We start from the raw sequence: 6,168 nt of genomic DNA on the forward strand, positions 1-6,168 counted from the left end.
ACACATGTAAGCGTTTGGAATTTTGGATTGAAATTCCGGGCGTGACAATACAAAAACAAGGTACTTATCTTTCTTTGTGCTTGCAAAGAGCACAACCGGACTCCTAAATTCGACTCCTTATACCAGACGTACACAATCTCCTCTGGTATGTTGCATGGAATCTTCACCAATCACGCATATTGTTCTTTAACCTAAGGATCCCGCACACTACTGGAGAAGTGATCTTTGCCGGGTTAGCCAAAAACCACGTTAGTCCCGGTTTGAATAGGAACCGGGACTAAAAATCATTTTGTCCCGGTTTAGAACTTCAATGATTTTTAGTTCCGGGACTAAAGATCATATATTTAATCCCGGTTGTTTATATCAACCAGGAGAAAAGATCAAAAAAACGCGCGTGCCAGAGCAATCTAGAAAAATTGAGGAGAGGATGCGCGCGGGGGAGGATACTCGCACGGTTATAGAGGGAAAAAAAATCTATCTCCTCCTTATCTTCTCCTCTCCTCTCCTCTTCTTATCTTCTTCTCCTCTCCTCTCCTCTCCCTTCCAGCCCTCTCCTCCCCCTCCTCCCCTCCTCCCTCTCTGCCCGAGCCCGGCGCGGTCGGCACCCTCCTCCCTCTCTTCCTCTCCAGATCTATGTGATGAGATGTGTTGATTAATTTTCCGATTTGTGTGATGTGTGGAGTGGATAATTTTGTTGTAAATTTTGTAGATGTTTTTGTGATTTTGTGAATAATTTGTGATTCTGTGTTGAATATGTGATTCAATATGTGTTGAGAATGAACTATGTTTATGTTGTTGTGAATGATTTTGAGAATGAAACTATATGTTGTTGTGAAGATTTAGGATGAACTATGCTGTGAATGATTTGGGATGAATTTTTGCAATGATTTGAAGATAATGGGGGGGGGGGTGGGGGGCGAGATATGGAAAAAAGAAAAAAAATCTTTGTCCGGTTGGTGTTACCAACCGGGAATAAAGATCTATCTTATGTCCTGGTTATTTCAACTGGGACTAAAGGTAGCCATCTTTAATCCCGGATTTGCCATCCCGGTTGCATAACCGGGACAATAAGAGCTTCCCAACCGGCGGCAAAGATCACTTGTGCAGCAGTGGCATGATATCCTTATTGTTCGGACGCCATCTTCTCCCAACTTAATTCCCAATCCATCACCGGCAATACTCTCTCGAGATATCAAGACATACCTACACATTAGTAAACAAGAAACCATATCTGAGCATAGTTCTTCCACAACTACCTTGACTCAACATTAGCAAACCACACTATTACACAAGCATAGAAATTATCCAGAAGTTATAAACACGAGATAATCACAAGTATCCAAAGAAACAACTCGAAACCAACTCTAAGCATGAGCATACCAGTCAGACCATTTGACTGGTCGGTCTAACCGCACACTACATGCTGGTCTGACTGACCTACATCACCTAGTCTGACTAGTCCAACATAGTTAGCACCACTTCGTCGAATATCCGTGAAATATAAAAACCAGTAATCTCACATATCAATTGTTCATCACAAAATATATAATAATAAAAAACACTTTGATTTCACAAGAGTATCGCGGAGAATGAAAGATACAGGTGAAAGTGTTTGGGCCCCGGAAATTTGTCCAATGTTCTTTACACAGTACCTTTTTTCTCCTTGATAACAGATGTTTACGATCCGACTTTCTAAGCGCAAAGTTCACACACAAGAACAGCTGACAAACACATTATGAGCAGACGACTAATTTGAGTCATCGGAGTGGTAATGGCGCGGTGGCACGAGCTCAATCTCTTCAGCGCTGCTGGAGCCTTGAGACGGAGTACGTGCTCTCCCTAATCAGCCGGGGAGAATGTTGCTAGTCCATCGGCACCAAGCTCTGACCTCCCTAATCAGCCGCTGCTCGATCATCAGTGCGCTCTGAACGACGAGTCAGAGACGGAATATATACTGAATTACTAGTAGAGAAAAGGTCTTTACTCCCGGTTCGGAAACCCCCTATACTCTCGGTTTTGCAACCGGGAGGACGAATCCGGGACTAAAGATACCCATCTTTAGTCCCGGGTGAAATAACTGGGATTAAAAATCCATCTTACCAACCGGGACTAAAGATAGATAGGGCCACGTCACGGCTGTTTTTTTTTCTGCTTATATCTATTCCTCCACCCTAAATCCACTCAATTTATTCACAAATCATCAATCATGCACAATAAAATTATCCACAAATCAACACAACAAAATCATCAATAATACATACACATCCACAATCCACAAATCTTGTGAGACCATTCCCAAATCGACAAAATATACAAAACATTCATCATTCACTACAAAAATTCACAAAATAAAAAAAATCAAGTAGCAGTTGCCGTCGCCTGGCCGTGGGCCGCTGGCCGCCTTGCGCCCAGCCATCGCGAAGGCCACCGAAGCCCGGCCGTCGCGCAGGCCACCGCCACCGGCCGCCTTGCGTCTAGCCACCTTGCGCCCCGCCACCGGGCGGGCCACCACCGCCGCCGGCCGCCTTGCGCCCGGTCGCCGCGCGGGCCACCACCGCCGGGCGCCTTGCGCCCCGTCCTCCGCGCTTGCCTCCGCCACCAGGGGCGGCCCTCCGTGCGCGACGGCTGCCGCCGCCGCCCAGCTGCCTCCCACCGTCGGAGGGGAGGGGAGGAGGGGGAGAGGGGGAGGGGAGGGGAGGAGGGGGGAGAGGGGGAGAGAAGGGGGATGAGAGGAGGAGGAGATGGAGATGGGGAAGAAGTGTGATAAGAATGAGGGGTGAGGAGGAGAAGAGAGAAGAGTTAAGGGGCGGGGAGGACAAGGCGGGGCAGTTCGCAGTTTTTTTCCTGGTTGTTTAATAACCGGGACTAAAAATGATCTTTACCAACCGGGACTAAAGATCAAAAAGTGACGCACCAACCGGACTAAAGATCAAAAAGTGACGTCAGATCTTTCAACCGGGATTAAAGATCTTTAGTCCCGGTTCCTATTTAAACCGGGATTATTATGGATTTTGGGCAACCGACCAAAGATGGTTTCTCCAGTAGTAACATGAAACTATGTTTCCCATTTACCCTTGCTATGATACAAGTACCAACAAAGCAAAGCACTGAAGCAGTAAGCAATCAAGCAACTAAGTTAACACGAATTAGTACATCGCAGAAAGGAAATGTGCGTAAATTACAAACCAGCGTTTTCTACTCGGCTATAGTTGATAGACACACCACAAATCATCATTTGTTCTGATTTTATTTTTGTAGCAGGCCGACATGATAATATGAATACGAAAGTTACTCATTCTGTAAGGAAACTTGACACATCACACACGACATGGTTCACTGTAGTAAATATGGAAATTCAACGGACGGTGGTCGGGCGCCCACTGGTGGAGAAACCATCTTTCGTCGGTCGGCCGAATTCCACAATAGTCCCGGATGCAATAAAAACCGGGGCTAAAGATGATCTTTAGTCCCGGTTAAAAAGGGTAACGGGCATATTTGATCTTTAGTCCCGGTTAGTAATACCAACCGGGACTAAAGATCGTAACTTTAGTCCCGGTTGATGTTACCAACCGGGACTAAAGATCTCGGGATCTTTAGCCCTGGTTGGTAACACCAACCGGGACTAAAGTCCCACCCCCTATATATATGTCTTCTTCCTCCTCCAGCTGCCCGAGCAAGCTTCAAAATTTCTTCAAAATAGAGGGGAGGTCATGCCAAAATTTCTAGTGAATTTATTTTGGTGATTACATACAAATCGGAGGTGCCTAAAAGGTTTGCAACTTCATCCTCCAATGTTTTTTTTTGTCATATTACATTTGCAGCTATGTTTTGCACACTTTTTTGTCTCCAAAATTTAGTTGTAAGTTGATGAGGGAGAAAATTTTTGTGGGGAAGAAAGAATATATAGAAATTTAGTTGATTTGCTAAAGAAGGTTTTATAAAATAGTTGAGAAGGAAAACTATAGTGAGAGTTAATCTTGAATACTAGAAAACAAACTAAAATGAAAATTAAAAGAAGTAAAACACATTAAAATTAGTTTAAAACTTTAGAAATAGTAAATAAGAATTATTTGGTGTAATATTTTATGATTTTTGTATGAATAAAGATATGTCATTATTGTATGACTGTTGAAACAGTTTGTAATTATCTTATAATTATTGTATGACTGTCATTATTGTAAGAATAATTATTTTTGTACGATTTTTTCTCGACTCATGGAGATGGATCGGCAATGGATGTACGCTGACCGGCGGTCCAAAGAGTTTATTGACGGCGTGCACTATTTTTTGAGAGTGGCCGAAGCTAACAGGCAAAGGGGTTTTATTTGTTGTCCATGCAATAAGTGTAAGAATCAGAAGGAGTATTCTGTATCCAGGACTATTCATTTCCACTTGTTTGAGTCGGGGTTCATGCCAAGCTATAATTGTTGGATATCCCATGGAGAGCAAGGTGTTGAAATGGAAGAAGATGAAGTGGAAGACGACAATATTCCGGACTTTGCTCAGTACGTTGGATTTGAAGGAAATCAAACAGGCGAGGAGGAAAGGGATGCTGATGGTAACGACGTTGCGGATGATCTTGGTCAGATGTTGCAGGATGCCAAGGAGGACTGCGAAAGTGAAAAGGGAGCCCATAAATTGGACAAGATGTTAGAGGACCACATAACTTCATTGTACCCAGGTTGCGAGCAGGGGCACAAAAAGTTGGATACCACTCTGAAGTTCTTGCAATGGAAGGCAAAAAAATGGGGTTAGTGACAAGGCATTTGGCGATTTATTGAAACTCGTTAAGAACATTCTTCCGGAGGAAAATAAATTGCCCGAGACAACGTACGAGGCTAAGAAGATAGTCTGCCCACTAGGACTGGAAGTTCAGAAGATTCACGCATGTCCGAATGATTGTATCCTATATCGCGGTGAGGAGTATGAGAACCTAGAAGCATGCCCTGTTTGCAAAGCACTACGATACAAGATTAGACGAGACGATCCAGGAGAAGTTGACGGGCAGCTAACAAAGAAGAAAATTTCTGCTAAGGTGATGTGGTATTTCCCTATAATACCACGGATAAGGCGTTTGTTCAGGAACAAGGGGAATGCTAGAATGATGCGATGGCATGCTGAAGAGCATCAACAGGACGGGATGCTGAGACACCCCGCCGATGGTTCGCAGCGGCGAAACATAGACAGAAAATTTAAAGAATTTGGAAAGGACGCACGAAACATACGGTTTGGTTTGAGTACGGATGGCATGAATCCTTTTGGAGAGATGAGCAGCGGCCATAGCACTTGGCCCGTTACGATGTGTATCTACAACCTCCCCCCCTGGCTATGCATGAAGAGGAAGTACATAATGATGCCGATTATTATTCAAGGCCCCAAGCAACCTGGTAACGACATCGATGTGTACCTAAGACCACTGGTCGAAGATCTTAAGCTGTTGTGGAAGAAGGAAGGTGTCCTCGTGTGGGACGAGGACAAACAGGAGGAGTTTAACATACGAGCGCTGCTGTTCGTAACCATCAACGATTGGCCTGCACTTAGCAACCTATCCGGACAGTCCAACAAGGGGTACAAGGCTTGCACTCACTGTATGGATGAAACAGAAAGTACGTATCTTAAGCACTGTAGGAAGGTTGTATACATGGGTCATCGTCGATTCCTTGCAGCAAACCACCCGGTACGGAAGAAAGGCAAGCACTTCGAACATAAGGCTGACCACCGTACGAAGCCTAAACATCGCAACGGGAAAACAGTGTTTGCTATGGTTAAAGATCTAAAAGTAGTGTTCGGAAAGGGGCCTGGAAGCCAGCCTATAGAGAGCGAAGATGGACGCGGCGATGTGGAAAAAGAACTCTATATTTTGGGAGTTACCCTATTGGGAATTCTTGGACGTACGCCACGTAATCGATGTGATGCACCTCACTAAGAACCTTTGCGTAAACCTTCTTGGCTTCCTAGGTGTATACGGAAAGTCGAAAGATACACTGGAAGCACGTAATGATCTGAAGCATATGGAACAACGCGGCGACCTTCACCCGGAACCAAAGGAGAAAGGAAGCCATTACTTGAGTCCAGCCAGCTACACTCTTAGCAAGGTAGAGAAGGAAAGTATGTTTGAATGCTTGGAGAGCATAAAGGTACCGTCTGGATACTCCACGAATATCAAGC

Source organism: Oryza glaberrima, chromosome 11 (assembly GCF_000147395.1).
Source record: "Oryza glaberrima chromosome 11, OglaRS2, whole genome shotgun sequence".
NCBI classification, from domain to species: Eukaryota; Viridiplantae; Streptophyta; class Magnoliopsida; order Poales; family Poaceae; genus Oryza; species Oryza glaberrima.